Below are 19520 nucleotides of genomic sequence, written 5' to 3' on the forward strand. Positions count from 1 at the left end.
TATACTGAATTGTATTTATTCCCTTGTGTTTTCAGCTCGTCTGCCTGTTCCAGTCATCAGCAGAGACTGTTTATCATCATCTTCATCAAACTGTTCACTGCTGTGTTCAGTGGTGAATGTGGATCATGTGACTCTCTCCTGGTACAAAGGAAACAGTTTATTGTCCAGCATCAGTGTGTCTGATCTCAGCATCAGTCTCTCTCTACCTCTGGAGGTGGAATATCAGGAGAAAAACAGCTACAGCTGTGTGATCAACAATCCCATCAGAAACCAGACCACACATCTGGACATCACTCAACTCTGTCAACCAGGTTCAGGTACAGCAGAGCTGATATTAGTTGATGTCGGCACTGATATTAATGTTTATTGACTGAGCTGATCTGAGCTGATGTATTTATTCCTCAGATTTGGTGAAGCTGTGATCTGATTGGCCCTCTCTGCTCCAGTGGGCGTGGCTACTGTCCTTGTTCGTGACATCAGATCCAGGACTGTATAATATTAAGCACATATGACGATGTGATTTCAGTGATTGACATTTAATTAATTGAATCTCCATTTATTTATAATGACTTTATATATTCACCTCCTGGTATCAATGTTCATTTCCACTCTAAAAGAGGATTTCAAAAACGCTTGATTGCTTGTTAAACCTGTTGTGATCAGATTTTTTCACAGCTAATGTGGTGTGATGTTTGATGCATACTATACATGATTCTTTTGTGATGTGATGCCAGTTTAATATACCACAGAATGCTAATAACTGATCTTCATCACAGTCTGTTAATGTTTCTTGTTTCAGCAGTGCATCCGCCAAGCCAAATGTCTCAGGTAATCAAATGTGTTTTTTCAAAACGAACAATTACATTTACAGTTGACTTAATGTTTTCATTCATTTACACTCATTGTACAACACAAGTAAACCTTATAAATGTGATTCACTGGTTTTTGAGTCAAAAGGACTTTGCAGTGGTTTTCCTCTCTTTTATCTGTACAGTAACGTGGTTTGATCTGTTAGGTAGATAAACAGCTTCTGCTGCATGTTAGTATGTGTTAATAGTTTGTGGGTGAAGCGGTTTTTCCCTTCTAGTACGATAAACTAGTGCATGTGCATGCTTTCACTGCGTGATTTAACCTATTATCAGTGCCATTAAATCACCCTGAAATGACTTTGTCATATTAAATATGATCTTTTATATTTAAACATATATAAAACTTTTTATTTATATCATTTGATAAGGAATATCATGCTAGCGACAGTGCTGTTTTCTTGAATATCAGCATGATTGCAAATGTGGTATTGATTTTATGCAACAGGAAGTTAACATCTTCGTATCAGTACACAGTGAATCCAGTGAACTCCATCTCTGCTGTGAGTTTAACATGCATTTGGGATACGCAACATGTCCCAGTTACACATTATTTCCATATTAGTGTCATTTCCAGCATTTTTCTGGACACAGGTTTGAGTCCACGTTAATTTCCAGGTACAAAGTGCAAAGACTTTTTTCTCTGTTCAAGTTTACACTGAAAATGTTTTGGAGCTCTTAATTTTGGACCGCCAAAGTGGGAACCACTGTAGTCTTAGCGCTAGTTTGATAAACCGTTTGTAAGCTTTATAAACACTGAACACGTGCAAACATGCTTTTGGCTGAGCTAGGGTGTCCAGGGTCCCCGCGGGTCCTTAAAAAGTCTTGAAATGTCTTAAATACAATTTTCGATTTTTAAGGTCTGAAAATGTCTTGAATCCTGGAATTTTCCATATGAATGTCTTAAATTTCATGTGGGATCTTAAATTTCATGTCCGACTCGTCATTTTTATTTATTTTTTCAACCGCAATTTGACCAGCGCAACATTTGGGGGCAGCACTTCGTGGGTGCAACCTACGTCATTCCATAGGTGACATACGAGTAAGTGATTGATGAACGCGTTGCGTTGATGGTTCGCCACCACGGCAGTTTGCGAAATCGCAAGCATGGGCGAAGACGATAAAGCTGTGGACCACGATTGTCAGGTCTCGCTATCTTGGTTCTCAGTTTTTGAGCCCCTCAACGGCAGAAGACTTGCTGGAGCACTTTAAGGTAAGACTCTAAAAGTAACATTTAAAATTATTTGAATATGTTAAAATGCTTCATGTGTTTTTGTTATTTCCTAATGAATATTTGGGACAATATATCGATGCGTCACAATTCTTGGATTGATTTAAATTTTTTTCGAATGCGTTGCGAATTGATTCTGAGCTTAGTTTTTGCAGATGGCGCTCTAGGCTAGTTTTTAACATAGACAGTAAAAGAAATGGACACAGCGACCCCATTGGAACTCAATTGAGACAAGTGAAGCCCATTTTTAGCGTTTTTTAGCACTTCCGTTTCTGACGCGCAGACTCAAACGAAGCTTGAGGACGTCAGCAACCTGTCTGACAGATGTAAATCTTCTAAGTGGCTGTGCGTGCAAACTGCCATCGTTAATCTTGCAGAGACGGCGAGCTTGAGCGGGGAGTTCTTTGTCGTGAGTGAGCAGGAGTAAGTATTCTGATTAATTATTTTGTATAGTATTTTAAAATGTAACGCCAGTACGCCATATTAAGTTAATTGCCTGCGAGCTTCTCCTCCTGTCTGTACGGTAATGCAACAGAGAGACGAGTGGTTATGACGCAATCGTTAGCCTATTTTTTACAAAAACTGTTTATACGGGGCCATAATGTAACATAGAAGGTAATGGAGCCCTTTATACATTGTCGTGTATCTTTAGAAATAAATAATGGACAAACGGCGTCTTTAAACGCCTCAGATGTAAAGTTATTCGCTGTCAAAGGGACGCCAAAATGAATGGGAGTCAATGGGAATGCTAACGCAAGTGAAGTTCTGCTAAAAGATGGCAGCCCCCACCCGACTTCAACATCCGGTCGAGTTCCTTGCCCCCTGGTTTTTAACCGAACACTCAAATGCTCACGACGAAGAGCGCTCGTGCGTTCTGCTGAGTCTGAGTATGTAATTGATATATTGCTTTAATGACGCGAGATTAATGTAAATGCCCCACTGCAAACACCCTTGTACTTCGCTTCAACCTTTTCAAACTTTATTAATTATTATTTTATAGTAGGTTCAAGTGGTGTGTGTAAGGCATATAAATCACGCAGTGGCATCTGCTGTTAAAAACTAAACTAAGAATCTATTAGAGAGAGAATCGAAATGCATTCAGAAAAATTGGAATCGATCCAGAATAATTTCTCGATTCAAAATGCATCGATATATTGTCCCAGCCAATCAGTTAAAAAAATGTTGTGGGTGGGTGACATCTAGGCATAGGACTACTGCATTATGGATGGAAGGCAGTGCTGTAAATAACTTTATTGTATAAAGCATTCAATATGCATTATGCTTCTTGCATATTTTTTATGTGAAAAGTAAAATTAATTGAATTAAATAATGTAGCCCAGTTCATAATTAGACTCAAATATCTGTTTTGTGCTTCCCAATTTTAGGTTAACAACGTTGACACTGAACCCTATCAGATAGGCCCAATTTGTGAGCATTCACTATTATGGCTAAACTTGTTTCTCAAACATTTTTTCTTTCAAATCAAGGACCACTTAGCCAAAAAAAAAAAAATATATATATATATATAAAAAACATATTTGGCTTAATGTTCATCCCTAATGCATGTAAAAATGCAGGCCATTTTAGTCTTCTAAAACCATGGCTAACTTCACCTGCTAATAATGTGCATGATTAGAAAACAAGTCATGAGAAGTGAGTTGGAAATGTTCAACGGTGTCACAGTCCATGTCAGTCATTTTTGGTTGATGACTTTTGCTCACAGACCTCTTTGGTAATCTGGCATACCTCCAGTGGTCCCCAGACCACAGTTTGAGAATCACTACTTTAGACAAACCATCTAATCTGAGTGAACATGAATGAAAATGTTATCATTCTTGAGGTGGACTTTGTTTTGATTTTATTTTTTTATAATTTCAGGAGGGCACCAAGGAACTTAATTTCAAGGAACATGCTTTCTGTGTCAATGGATGGACCCACAGTAAATTGGAAAGTCATGGATCTCCTACAACTGGAACATGCAATAAATTTCTGATCCTGATCTTTCCTACAATTGTCTGTCATTCATTAGGTCTATGCATAGATTATTGAATGTGCTTGCATTTATCTGTGTCTGAAATGACATAGAAAACACTAATCAGACCCTGAACAACATTTTTCTTGGGGGAGAACCCCTAAACCCAGCTCAACATTTAACCATAATTTAGATCAAGTATGATGAAATGGGCTTTTGCAATGTCCTGGGGCTGTCTTCCATGTCTTTTTCAAACTGCTATGAGGGGCCAGAATTTAGAAATTACCTGAAGTACCTTAAAGGCTGATAGTTGTACATAGTCAACCATGTCAGGGTTGTAAGGTCAATCAGCACTCGGTATAAAAGTTTCCGCGCCCCTTTGACCTGTCTTGAGCGTGGTTGTGATGTGTTGGGCCACACTAATGCTTCGCCACATCAATCTGTGTTGTCGGACTGAACATTTTCCAGTTTTTTTTTTTTTTGTTTAGATAAAGTCTTAAATTTTCCTTTTAGAGGACTTAAAAAGGTCTTAAAAGTCATTAAATTTGCTGTTAAAAAATGTGAAGATACCCTGGTGTCCTTGTGTAACTTAGCCACTCTTCTGCTATTAATCTTCAATCAGGCCCAGAATTAATGTGAAAATGTAAAATCAGCAAAAGCTCGTTGATTTTCATGACGATAAAGGAGATGGACATGTGAGCGGAAACACTGACTGAGGTCACATCCAGATCACAGTTCAGTTGTGAGTGTTTTCAGACATTTTATGCATCACTGTTGTGGGTTTTTCAGAGAACCGATGAAGAAAATGTTTCTCAGATTAGTCTTGTTCTGTTTGTGTTTCTGGCGTCTGGATGGTGAGTTTGAAATGTGTTTTTATGGCTTCAGTTCTGGTAAATTATTAAAAGTACTTTAGTAAAGCTGCATTAAATCAAGATCAAGTGATTTTAAAGCTTTAATCTGTGATAAACTCTCCAGGTGAGTTGGGTGATATTCTGACACCAGTGTCCGTGATGGAGGGAGATTCAGTCACTCTAAACTCTGGTCTTATTGAAATAATGGATGATAGTCTGATTCTGTGGGTGTGTTATCATGAAAACACTTTACTGGCTGAAATCAATAAACGGGCCGACAGCATCACTGTATATGATTATGTTCTTGATGGGAGATTCAGAAACAGACTGAAGCTGGACGATCAAACTGGATCTCTGACCATCACAAACATCACAACTGAACATGCTGGACGTTATCAACTACGCATCAACTGTATGAAGAAGTTTTTCTTTCTCAAAGTCTATGGTGAGTTATATAATTGTTTCAAATGTTTTATTGTTTAATCGTCACAAAGATACAAGTATTCATCCACACGCCATTTTGCTTCTGTTGTTGCTGTTGTTTCGAATGTAAGCTTTGTTTACTAAAACCCTGTTTGTGTTTGTTCTTCAGCTGTGTTTGGTGATGAAATTAAGTCAGTGTCCGTGATGGAGGGAGATTCAGTCACTCTGAACTCTGGTCTTACTGAAATAAGAGAAGATGATGGTCCCATTCAGTGGATGTTTGTAGATGCTTTAATAGCTTTTATCTTAAAAGTGTCTAACGTCTACACTGTATTTGATGACAATGGGAAATTCAGCAACAGACTGAAGCTGGATCATGAAACTGGATCTCTGACCATCACAGACATCAAAATGAAACATTCTGGACGTTATAAACTTCAGATCAACAGCGTGGTCAAGAGTTTCATTCTCACTGTCAATGGTGGTGAAAATGTGTTTTACCCGTTTGATTTTTTATTAGAGTCTGCCACATTGAGCAGTTGTGCTTGTCTTCCTTTCTGTCTTTCTCCCATTTCACTTCATTTCTACTCTTTATACCATTCTGTATAAATGAAAGCAAAAATGCAAAAAATAAAATCTAATGAAATAAAAAATAATAAAATAATGAATTAAAAATAGCAAACTATTTCAGTAAATCACAATAGACTTATTTAAAGATCATAATCTGTTTTGTGTTTGTTTTCCAGGCGTTGCAAATGTACTGATGCGAATGTCAGTGATGGAGGGAGGTTCAGTCACTCTAAACGCTGGTCTTACCGAAATACAGACAGATCACTTGATTCTATGGACATTTGGAAATAAAAACACCATAATAGCTGATGTATTGCCTGACAGATTCTCTGTGTATGATGATGTTCTTGATGGGAGATTCAGAGACAGACTGAAGCTGGACAAGCAAACTGGATCTCTGACCATCACAAACACCAGATCTGAACATGCTGGAGCTTATAAACTAGATACCACACGTATGATGATAATGTTCACTCTTAAAGTCTATGGTGGGTTAAATCTCTGGATTAGATAAAATAGATGTATGTTTTAATCCCACAGCATTGAGATTATTAATCTACACCCCATGTTGTTTCTGTTTGTTCTTCAGGTGTTACAGATGCAGTGAAGTCAGTGTCAGTTCTGGAGGGAGATTCAGTCACTCTAAACTCTGATATTACTGGATTAGAGGAAGATGTGTTTCAGTGGGTGTTCATCAATTCTTTAATAGCTCATATAAATGTAAAGGCTGGCCACATTACTATATTTGATTATAATGATGGGAGATTCAGAGACAGACTGAAGCTGGACAAAAAAACTGGATCTCTGACCATCGCAGACATCAGAATTGCACACTCTGGACTTTATGAACTGCAGACCTACAGCGAGGCCAAATACTGGAAATTCAGTCTTACAGTCTATGGTGAGTTTAATTTGTTACAGCTTTATTATTTCTATTAATGAGTAAAGCATTTGTGAAATTGCAGAAACTGTTGTTGTTTATTCCTTATTGTCTTTAATATTATCCTCATTTATCTTTATTCTCTGATGTTTTCAAGCTAGTCCACCTGTACCTGTCATTAGCAGAGACTGTTCTTCATCATCAGTATCGTCAAAGACCAAATGTTCATTTCTGTGCTCAATGGTGAATGTGGGTCATGTGACTCTCTCCTGGTACAAAGGAAACAGTTTATTGTCCAGCATCAGTGTGTCTGATCTCAGCATCAGTCTCTCTCTACCTCTGGAGGTGGAATATCAGGAGAAAAACAGCTACAGCTGTGTGATCAACAATCCCATCACAAACCAGACCACACATCTGGACATCAGCAAACTCTGTCAACCATGTTCAGGTACAGCAGAGCTGATATTAGTTGATGTTGGTGCTGATATTAACGTTTATTGACTGAGCTGATCTCAGTTTGATGTTTTTATTCCTCAGACTCTGAACACTGTTGTGGTTCTACTGAAGCTGTGTTCCGATTGGTCCTAACTGCTCTGTTGGGCGTGGCTGCTGTGGCTGCTATTGTTCTTCTGGTTTATGACATCAGATCCAGAAGAGCTGAACAAGATCGAGCACATTTTCTCACATAAGAAACCTAGATCATGATGTAATTTCTAATATTACCATTTTAATCATTTATTAATCTTAAATGACTTTTATATTAATCTGCTGGTATTTATTGACAGCTCATTTCCCCATTAGAAGATGATTTGAGAACAAACAGCAACACATTCTCACATTAACGCTCAAAATATTGATAAATACTGAAAATTACCAAGATTGCTTTGCTCACACTTAATATAACATGCTTTTTTATATGTACAATTGAATCTCTCATATTTGATAAGGCAGTGATGCTCCTCTACTGGCTGAACACATGAAAGCACATGAAAACATATCTCTCTGTGCCATTTGCAGAGTGAGACATATTTTTTTAAATCCACTTCGAACTGTTTTATTGATTATAGCCTCTTTCTCTAAGATCTCACTTTACTATACCGTTTTCCATATGTATATCAATAAAATCCATTATCATTCAGACCTTAAAGCCTCATTGATTTATTACATTTGGAATACTAACTTTATTTATAAAAGATTTTTGAAAAACACCCAAACAAACCTTTGTTGAATTGGCATGAGAAAAGTGTCGGGTCTCGGGGCTAATCACTTGCATTTTGGGGTTGTGAATATGTGTTGTGTGTTTGGATCGCTCACCACGTCTGTCTGTTTGATATGAGTTTCCCCCTGCCCTCCTTGTTTCTCCGTTGTTACCTTAATTGTTTGCCACCTGATCTCCATTTCTTCTCATTTCTTCCCTTAATAATTCCCTGTGTTTCTCTGTCCATTTTCAGACTGTTGTTACTTGTACCAATAGCTCTGATCTACTAGCTGGTCTGTGTACTCACCTTGTCGTGTCTTGTATTCAGGCTCCAGTGTCCCGTTCTCACGAACGCAGTGCCCGGTCTCTGCTGTCGAATGAGCTAAACTGATGAACGTTACTCATCTGCTTTCCAGGGACTCGTCAACAGCATGTTGGGTGACATAATTAATTCAATTCAATTCAATTCAAGTTTATTTGTATAGCGCTTTTTACAAAACAAATCGTTACAAAGCAACTTTACAGAAAATTATGTTTCTACAATATTTAGTAGTAGCTAGTAGTTTGTGCATATTTGACAGGATTTTAGAAAAAATAAAAATAATAATAATAATACAAGACGTAGTCCGCTAGACGATGAACTATCAATATTATTAATTAAGTTATTATATGATGCAGTCACACATTTAGCAATAATTGTTAGTTCTGTTTGTTGATTCAGGGTTAGCATCATCTGAGGTCCTCTGAGGGTCAGCATCATCTCTTCTCAGGTGTTCTGGATCCAGACTGGAGCTTGTGTAAATCCTAGTTACCACGGGATGTAAATCCTGTGGCGAAACATAGAAACAAAATACAGACATCATTAGCATAGCTGCTGATCCATCAAAGTAAGATTAGTTTAACCTAAGGTAATGAATAAAAATGCACCTTTGATCAGATGCAACTACACTCACAATTAAAAAGATACATTATTCGAATGCTTGGCGAAAGAGATGTGTTTTTAATCTAGATTTAAACAGAGAGAGTGTGTCTGAACCCCGAACATTATCAGGAAGGCTATTCCAGAGTTTGGGAGCCAAATGTGAGAAAGCTCTACCTCCTTTAGTGGACTTTGCTATCCTAGGAACGACCAAAAGTCCAGCGTTTTGTGACCTTAGGGTGCGCGATGGGTTGTAACGTGGTAGAAGGCTAGTTAGGTACGCAGGAGCTAAACCATTTAGGGCCTTGTAGGTAAGTAATGATAATTTGTAACTGATACGGAACTTAATAGGTAGCCAGTGCAGAGACTGTAAAATTGGGGTAATATGATCATATTTTCTTGACCTGGTAAGGACTCTAGCTGCTGCATTTTGGACTACCTGTAGCTTGTTTATTGACGAAGCAGGACAACCACCTAGAAGTGCATTACAATAGTCCAGTCTAGAGGTCATGAATGCATGAACTAGCTTTTCTGCATCAGAAACAGATAACATGCTTCGTAGCTTGGAAATGTTTCTAAGATGGAAGAATGCAGTTTTTGTAACATTGGAAATATGATTTTCAAAAGACAAATTGCTGTCTAATATAACACCAAGATTTCTGACTGTAGAGGAAGTAACAGTACATCCGTCTAGTTGCAGATTGTAATCTACAAGATTCTGTGTAGTGTTTTTTGGTCCAATAATTAATATCTCTGTCTTATCTGAATTTAATTGGAGAAAATTATTTGTCATCCAATCTTTTACATTTTTAACACACTCCGTTAGCTTAGATAATTGGGAAGTTTCATCTGGTCTCGTTGAAATATATAGCTGAGTATCATCAGCATAACAGTGAAAGCTAATTCCGTATTTTCTAATAATATTACCAAGGGGCAACATGTATATTGAAAACAGAAGGGGACCTAGGACGGATCCTTGTGGCACTCCATATTTTACTGATGATAAATGAGATGACTCCCCATTTAAGTAAACAAAATGGTAGCGATCGGACAGGTAGGATCTAAACCATCTTAGAGCCTGCCCTTGAATACCTGTATAGTTTTGTAATCTATTTATGAGTATGTCATGATCTATGGTGTCGAACGCAGCACTAAGATCAAGTAAGACTAGAAATGAGATGCAGCCTTGGTCTGACGCAAGGAGAAGGTCATTTGTAATTTTAACAAGTGCAGTTTCTGTGCTATGGTGGGGCCTGAAACCTGACTGAAATTCTTCATACAGATCATTTTTATGCAGGAAGGTGCTCAATTGAGCAGACACAACTTTTTCTAAAATTTTAGACATAAATGGAAGATTTGAAATAGGCCTATAATTTGCCAGTACACTAGGATCTAGTTTTGGTTTCTTAATAAGAGGTTTGATAACCGCCAGCTTGAATGGTTTTGGGACGTGACCTAAAGATAACGACGAGTTAATGATATTGAGAAGCGGTTCTTCAGCTACAGGTAACAGCTCCTTCAGTAATTTAGTGGGTACAGGATCTAATAAACATGTTGTTGGTTTAGATACAGTGATAAGTTTATTTAGTTCTTCGTGTCCTATGGTTGTAAAGCACTGCAGTTTATCTTTGGGTGCGATGGATGAAACTGAAGTGTTAGACGCTGTAGAATCTACATTCGCTATTGTATTTCTAATGTTATCTAACACTGTAACACTGTGATTCTCACGGTGGTGGATCGCTTTTCCAAAGCAGTTAATTTCATCCCCCTTCCAATGCTGCCCTCCGCCTGGGAGACCGCCCAACTGGTGGTGGATCACGTCTTCCATCTCCATGGGTTGCTGGTGGATGTGGTTTCAGATAGGGGTCCCCAGTTCGTCTCCCGGTACTGGAGGGAATTTTGTAGACAGATTGGGGCCTCTGCGAGTCTGTCTTCAGGTTTTCATCCCCAGACCAATGAGCAGTGTGAGCGGGCCAACTAGGATCTAGGAAGAATGCTCTGCTGTCTAACATCCAACAATCTGAGTTCCTGGTGCCAGCAGCTCTCCTGAGCAGAATACGCTCATAACACCCTTCCTGTGGCCACGTCAACTATATCTCCTTTTGAGTGTGCCGTTGGTTATAACCCACCTCTGTTCCTGTCACAGGAACCAGACACAGTGGTTCCATCTGCCCTGGCTTTCGTCCAGCGCTGCCGTCGCACCTGGGAGAAAGTCAGGAGGATTTCGGTCCAAACCTCTGACCGAACCAAGACTGCAGCCGATCGTCGCCGGTCCTCTCCTCCTGCCTATGTGTGTGGTCAGCAGGTTTGGCTTTCTACCAAGGATCTGCCTCTCTGGGCGCCTTCTCGTAAGCTGGCACCCAGATTCATTGGGCCATTTGGCATCACCAAGGTGGTTAGTCCGGTGGCGATCAGGCTCAATCTTCCTCCTACTCTTGGTCAGGTTCACCCGGTGTTTCATGTTTCTAGGGTCAAGCCGGTGTTCTCTTCCCCCCTTAATCCTGCTTGTAGTTGCCCCACCCCCACCCCCTCATCTTGTGGATGGATCTCCTACCTATACGGTTAAGAGATTACTCGATGAGCGGCGCCGCGGCAGGGGGTTTCACTATCTTGTGGACTGGGAGGGTTATGGTTCAGAGGAGAGGGGCTGGGTGCCGTCCCGTGACATTCTGGACTGCTCGTTGATTGAGGACTTCCATCGGCATTGAGGTAGGCCCCTTCCTGGAGGCGCCGGGTGACTGTCGGGTTCGGGGCTAATCACCTGCCTTTTGGGGTTGTGAATATGTGTTGTGTGTTTGGATGGTTTGACAGCTCACCACGTCTGTCTGTTTAATTTGAGTTTCCCCCCACCCTCCGTGTTTCTCCATTGTTACCTTAATTGTTTGCCACCTGATCTCCATTTCTTCTAATTTCTAACCCTTTATAATTCCTTGTGTTTCTCTGTTCATTGTCAGACTGTTGTTACTCATACCAATAGCTCTGATCTACTAACTGGTCTGTGTACTCACCTTGTCATGTCTTGTCTTCAGGCTCCAGTGTCCTGTTCTCACAAACGCAGTGCTCCTAGAATCTTCCAGCTCTCATTCCCCCGGTCTCTGCTGTCGAACGAGCTAAACTGATGAACGTTACTCATCTGCTTTGTCTCATCTGCTTCGACCTCTCATTCTCTTACTCGGGTGCTGGCATTCCTTGACCCTACAAGCTAAACCGTGGAACGTTACTCATCTGCTCTGTCTCATCTGCTTAAATAAAGCACAGTGTAAATCCGCAACTGAATCCAGCCTGTTTCTCCTGACAAAAAGAGAACCCTGTTTGAAAAGTATAGTGCAGTGGTTCCCAACCTTTTTCAGCTCGCGACCCACACAACCACACACATATGTTTGCGCGGCCCACTTCAAAAAAATTAACTGACCCCGCTATTGTTGGGTTAATAACTAAGTACTCAGAAGCTAGATTGTTAACTGTTTTTATTGAATGAACTAGGGCTGTGCGATGTGGACAAAAAAATAAATAACTATCGTGATTTCTTTGATCAATTTTGCGATTGTGACACACACCGATATGCTTTTAATGCATTCAGGATTAATTTGAAACATATTCCCAAAAGAAAACCAATTAGAGCTTTATCAAAAAATTGTAACGTCTCTAGAACAGACATAAGTCAAAATTATCACTATAGAAAAGATGTAACAAAATGTATAGACTTATGGCAAAAAAAAAAATCCCCTGCCTCAGATGTTTGCAGTGTGTATACAATATGTGTATGAGGTCAGCAGCGAGAGCGCATAAATATAACGCGAAAGCATATTAAAATAATGCATGAGCGTGAATCTCTCTGTCCGCACGCAGATTTCCTTTGAGGTCAGGCCGCGGAAAATCGTGCTATAAAGCGATTTAGAAATTGCGCACGCTCAAATCGTGATTTTATGATGATTTCTATTAATCGCACAGCCCTAGAATGGACTGGAAATGAACAGAAAATAACTCTGGCTGGTGACGCTCAGCAAAACGGGAAAACAAGATCCAGGCAGAGCTCGGCAGCGGGTAGGCAGTCAGCGGAGCAAGCAGTCAGGAGGAAACACAACAGCCATTTATGCATGTTTGAATTTGTTGTTCTATAGCATATGCAGCAAAAATATCTAAGATAAATTGGTGGTTTATTCTTAAACCAATCAGCGAGCTCGAATAGTGGAATATTATGACTTAGACATTTTTACTTATATTAACAATATTATTTCTTTTAATAGTAATTGGCGGCCCACCTGCAATACCACAGGTTGAAAACCACTGGTATAGTGTTTAGCTTTTAGGGTTAACAGTCTTCAACAACTGCAAAGAACTCCTATTGCTTGAAGTTTAAAAACTGTATTGCTGAGAACAATGTAATGAGTTTTCACTTACACACAGGTCAGTATTTTCTTCTACACATTAGTTTAGACACCATAATTTCATGAATGAGCAGCAGAGTATGTGAGTGGAGTAGAGTGGCAACAATTTCCCTTCCACGCTCAGAGCATTTAATAATCACTCCGCTCCAGCTCCGCTCCGGGTTCACAATTTCCCGCTCCCGCTCCACTCCGCGCTCAGTGATACCAGAAACACCGCTCCGCCTTCGCTCCGTGGCTAAAGTATTTCAGTATGTTTGAAATGTTATGTTCATAATGTAGCCTATATTAAAATAAAAAAATAAAATAACAGGAGTGTTTCAAAGTGGTTTAGGCTATTGTGTGCAAACTTTTTTCCTACCACATGCCAAACTAATAACACGGATGTCAGCATTAATATAATTACTGTATTCTGCTGTGCAAATTTTGTTTGTGATGAAAATAACAGTACATTTTTATTTTATCTACAGATCAATGCATTTCTTACAGATTTCTGCTCATTCAAAATCAGATACAGATGAAGTAACACTGTAAGATTACATTTCTTTGAATGCATTTTCGCGAAAGTGATTGCGTGTGAATGTGCTGTAACTGTTTAAATCATGCTTCGACCCAAAAATATTCAGTAAAAGGAACAGACAAACTCCTTGAGAACTAATCTATAACTTCCCGCTCGGCTATTGTCGTCATTGTAACCTTCTGATTTGAGAGATCCATCTGTATCAAGCTATAGTTAAATATGTTTAACATGAATACTTGCTAAATATGCAGTTATATTACGGGCCATTGGCATGAATTGTACTTGTGATGGAGCGGTGGTGGAGCGCTCTTGGAGCGAGTGAAAACCACAACGCTCCGACTTTTATAAAATCCGCTCCTCGCTCCTGTCAAAATCACACCGCTCCACTCCACACTCCGCTCCCACTCCACTCCGCTCACATACTCTGATGAGCAGACAGAGAGGGTAATGTCATCTGTTCATCTCTCTGAGAAATCGGAGCAAGATAAATCTGTGCTGACTCGTTTGAACCGCAAGTTTGTCTGTTTTTACTGCTTAGATCCAGGTCACCTGATTTCCACATGAAAAATGCAACAGTTCAGCTATTTCTCATGCTGGTTCTGTCTCTGACCACTCATTTCCACAGCTCTAGGATGCTGGCTACCAACGCTCCCTGTTAACTGGTTCTGGGTCTCTTTTAGCTGACTCACTTGGCCGACCAGTATCAATCCTGTGAGATACAGGGGAAGCTAAGTCTTTTATCTTAGCTAATACATTACCTTACCTAGGGGTGGCCAACCCTGGTCCTGAAGAGCCGCAGCCTTGCAGATTTCAGCTCCCAACCTAATTAAAATTCACCTGCCTCTAGCTTTCTAGTAACCCTTCAGGCCTTGGATAACTTATTCAGGTGTGTTGGATTAGGGTTGAAGCAAAACTGTACAGGACTGACGTTCGCCATCCCTGGGATATAGTCAATATCCAACAGGTTTTAAATAAAATGTCACATTGGTAAAATCAACTTCAACCATACCCCATACTTTATTTAAAATAATTAGATTATTTCCTTCATTTTAATCGAAAAAAAAAAACAACAAAAAAACCTTTGATGTGATATGATTTGTGTAAATAGACACTCTGTAATAGAAAACTCCTGCATAGTTTCCACTGCGAAATATTAATCGATAATCTTTTATGTCCAAAGAAAAAACAAACCTACTGGTTTGGACTGACACAAGGGGGAGTAAATGATGACCAAATATTTGTTTGTTTGTTTGTTTATTTATTTGTTTATTTAGACCTATCCCTTTAACCTTTTTCTTTGGACAGGATATGATGACTGTAATGAAACACAAAGATCATGTCATATCACCAAGATTATTATCTCTTATGTTTTTATATTTCAGTAAACTTTCAGATTGTGTTAACTTTTTTACCGAAGCTGTGATTTGATTGGTTGAAGATAGTGGCGTTAAAATATACTTGGACACCTAAAACAAATTAAAATTTCACTTGATTAGAAAACACAATATCAAACCAAATTGTATCTATGGACAAATGATTAACAATACTTTCTAAGAATAAACTTTTCTGAGATTTTGTATTTTACACTTTCTTTCAACAACTAATTATTCTCAAGATAAATGGAAAATAACATTTTTAGTGAAGTCTTGAATACCAGAAACAGCATGTAATGATTATGAGTCCAATCAGTCCTGCAAACATGAAGCAAAAAACTAAAAAGAAAAAGAGAAACAGTACACAGATTACAGTAATAAATACTTTAAAGTGTAGCAAAGCATTGCTTATTCATATGTTTTCCTGTAGCCTTTAAATGAAGTAACATGTTCATGGATTTATGTATATCATAATATTTACTTACAAGTTTTTACAATATCACGAATTTGAAGAGATTTCTGTCCGATTTTCTTGGGAGGTGCTTGTTCTGAAATATTTCAATAAGAGAAGTCTAAAATGTGTAATTAACTTTATCAAACTTAAAGAAAATCTAAAACCATAAAAATCAAAAGCTTGTAACAGTGTGACACATGCTGCATACAGATTTTATCACAATCTGTTTGATGTACTATATGAAGGATGTAGTGAAGATTGGTGAACATCAATCAGGATGCAAGAATTGATCATTTTATCTTCTATAGTGTATCATACTTCACATCAGCCGACAGATTTGTCACTAAGCAACTGAAAAAGTCTCTAAAGGGTTGGGGAAGTTGCTAAATCTAGCAACAAACTCACTAAATTGGCCGAACAAACAATATGTGTAGTCTGAAGCTGGCTTAACATGTACCTGTCTGCTGTTTGAAGCAGAGTATTTGGCCATTTTATCAGAAATACTTTACAGGAGTTTTACACAGGAGGAAATGTAATGGATAGATTGGGCCATAATTTATGGATGTCAAAGCTTTACAGCTCTAGATTCTACGTTTGCACCTGGCCTCATAAATATTTTAATAGTTTAGCCAAAGACTTTATATGAAGATAAATGGTGCACTCCTATTATTTGTAAATGGGAGAAAGTGCAACCCCAATAGTAATAGTAAGTGTATTGGTTGGTCTAACATGAAAAACAAGATTTTGAATGCAAGGAACAGGTTTTACGAGATTGAAATTTAAGAGTTCAATCAAAAAGATCAAAAAGATAGGAGCTGCTTTTATGATGCCCAAGAGGCACAGCCGCTTGTCTTAAATGGACTTTGGTTTAGCTGAGACATTTGTAATAATAAACAAGATTAGATAATGATTGATTTTCTATTGCATGAACCATTCAGGTCCCGAAACTAATTCAGAGATGACATTGTTTGTCCAGTAAATTAATTGATTACATGCAGAACAAAATTTAAACAAAAAGCATATACTGTTACAACCCTGCATTAATACTCTTCAGAATCAGTCAAACATTTCCTTGTATTCAACTGCAGCAATATTCTGATGCCTTCGCATTCCAAGGAATTCCTAAAAAGTAATTTGTTTTCTTATTTTTTATGATTCTCGCTTGCTAACTTTCTGCGCAAGGGTGCCCTCTAGGATCAAGTATGAAAAAACGAATTACACATGAGAGTTTACTGGGTACTTTTCATTGTATGCATTATGTTTATCACCAGTGTTGGGGAAAGTTACTTTCAAAGTAATACATTACAATATTGCGTTACTCCCTAAAAAGGAACTACTTCTTTACTTTTTATGTAAAGTAATGCGTTACATTACTTTTGCATTACTTACACATTATTTTTTGCTTATTAGTATGGTTGAACTGGATCATCAAAGGTCAGCAGCAAATACATTAGTTAATAAAATTATACATTTGTGTTATTTAACATGTTTAATTATTGCAGGTTTGTGTAATATTCTGAGTTTGCATTTCACTGATTTAATTCATTTTGATAAATACTAAATCAGTTTTTTTGCTTGTGGGATGAATTAATGCACATTCACATTTAGTGTAGAACTACATCATGTTGACAAAGCACACACAGCGCCTCTGTACATCCGATTTCTCCCGAGATGGGGACAGGAGACTTGTCAGTTAATAAATGGCAATACAAAGTAACTTTTTTGAAATAGTTACTCAGATATTTACTTGTAAATTGAAACGTAGAGCATTTTTTTACTAGTTACTTTAAAAAAGTAATCGGGTTACATAAGTAGCGTTACTTGTAAAGTGTTACCCCGAACACTGGTTGTCACAATATATTGCGACACTCCTAACTTTGTATTTAAATATCATGATTATCGTCAGTACTGGTATATTGTGACACCCCTAATATGATGTCATTAAAATCGTTGATCAAAGAGTTTTGTTTTCACTAACGTGTTTTGTTTATTCTGTATCCTCAGCAGAAAAGCTGTGTACTTAATCAGAAAGGGTGCAATTCAACCGCAGTAAAATTTTGGTAGTGGTTCCACATTTTACTGAAAAGATGGATATGATTTATTTAAGAATTGTCCATACTATAGTATTTGATAGGAGTCTAAATCATTTCAACACAGAGACTTCTCTTCTTTCTTCCTGTTCAAAAGCATTTTAAATGTTTCTTTTAGTTAACATTTTACAGTATAAAATGGTACATCTGGAAAACTCGCTCTGGAATAGCAAATAAAAACAGTCTATCAAGTAAAACTGGGACAATTTCTTGGTACTACAAAAGCATGTCTAACATTGTATTAACATGACAATGTTTAAAATGTTAACTCACCACCACCTCCGTTGATATTGACCTTGAATCTCTTGTATACTGTTGCGCCTTTCTTGGTGATCTTCAGATGATAAACTCCGGAATGTGTGGATTTGGTGTCTCTGATAATGAGAGATCCAGTATATTTGTCCAGCTCCAGACTGTAACCAAATCTCCTATCGTCAGTGTTATAAGTTTCAAAGATTTTTGTTCTTCATATGGATTTCAGCTAAAAGCGTGCGCTCCTCTCCAAACATCCACCGTATTTTATCACCTTTCTGTATTTCAGTCTCACCATTACGCAGAGCAACATTTTCTCCCTCTTTCACTGAAACTACTTTGACTTTATCTGTCTCGGCACCAAATGCATCTGGGGAACAAACAAAAACAGTTCTGAAATCATTCACTATGTGTCAGGTGTTGGCTCACTAAAACAAGTATCAGATCAAATCTTCAGGCAGGCATTTTATTAAGCAAAAACAATAAAAACAAACCAAATACAGATGTAAGAACAGACAAAGAAAGACTGAAACTGTGGGCTAAAACCTGTTTTCAGTCAATAGTATAAGCTTTTGTTCTAAAAATCATTGTCAATATTTGCCTTCCAAACAGGGTCGGATCTACCGGGGTGGCATAGGGTGGCAAATGCCACCCTAAAAGAAAGCCGAACTCCCGAACTGATTCAAATGATTTGCGATCCCCAAACTGACTCAAATGATTCGCGAACCCGCTTTGAACTCCCGAACTGATTCAAATGATCGTGATCCCGCTCCAAACTCCCGAAATGATTCAAATGATTCGCGAACCTGCTTTGAACTCCTGAACTGACTCAAATGAGTTGCGAACCCACTACAAACTCCCGAACTGATTCAAATGATTCGCAAACCCGCTTCAAACACTCGAATTGATTCAAATGATTTGCGAACCCGCTACGAACTCCCGAACCGATTCAAATGATCGTGATCCCGCTCCGAACTCCCGAAATGGTTCAAATGATTCGCGAACCTGCTTTAAACTCCTGAACTGACTCAAATGAGTTGCGAACCCACTACAAACTCCCGAACTGATTCAAATGATTCGCAAACCCGCTTCGAACTCTCGAATTGATTCAAATGATTCGCGATCCCCATAACTGACTCAAATGATTCGCGATCCCGCTACGAACTCCCGAACTGATTCAAATGATTTTCGATCCCCAAACTGACTCGCGAACTCGCTCCGAACTCCCAAACTGACTCAAATGATTCGCGATCCCCATAACTGACTCAAATGATTCGCGATCCCGCTACGAACTCCCGAACTGATTCAAATGATTCGCGATCCCCAAACTGACTCAAATGATTCGCGAACCCACTCCGAACTCCCGAACTGACTCAAATGATTCGCGATCCCTCTCCGATCTCCCAAACTGACTCAAATGATTCGCGATCCCCATAACTGACTCAAATGATTCGCGATTCCGCTACGAACTCCCGAACTGATTCAAATGATTCGCGACCCCCCCCAGCCGGCATTTCAACGTTGATTCAACGTTGA

At 38.7% G+C, this 19520-nt stretch overlaps 1 long non-coding RNA gene across 2 annotated transcripts; it reads right to left on the minus strand.

The window, feature by feature from the left end:
• Positions 1–15444: 15444 nt before the first annotated feature.
• Positions 15445–18107, minus strand: LOC113039438 (uncharacterized). Of its 2 annotated transcripts, none has more exons than XR_003274999.1 (3): positions 18006–18107; positions 15674–15736; positions 15445–15506 (listed from the first exon to the last, which is right to left on the minus strand). It is a non-coding gene; the product is annotated as an uncharacterized LOC113039438 (long non-coding RNA). The 2 variants fall into 2 exon arrangements; XR_003274998.1 differs by having other exon boundaries at positions 15459–15527.
• Between the last annotated feature and the right edge of the window lie 1413 nt (positions 18108–19520).

Source organism: Carassius auratus, chromosome 22 (assembly GCF_003368295.1).
Source record: "Carassius auratus strain Wakin chromosome 22, ASM336829v1, whole genome shotgun sequence".
NCBI lineage: Eukaryota > Metazoa > Chordata > Actinopteri > Cypriniformes > Cyprinidae > Carassius > Carassius auratus.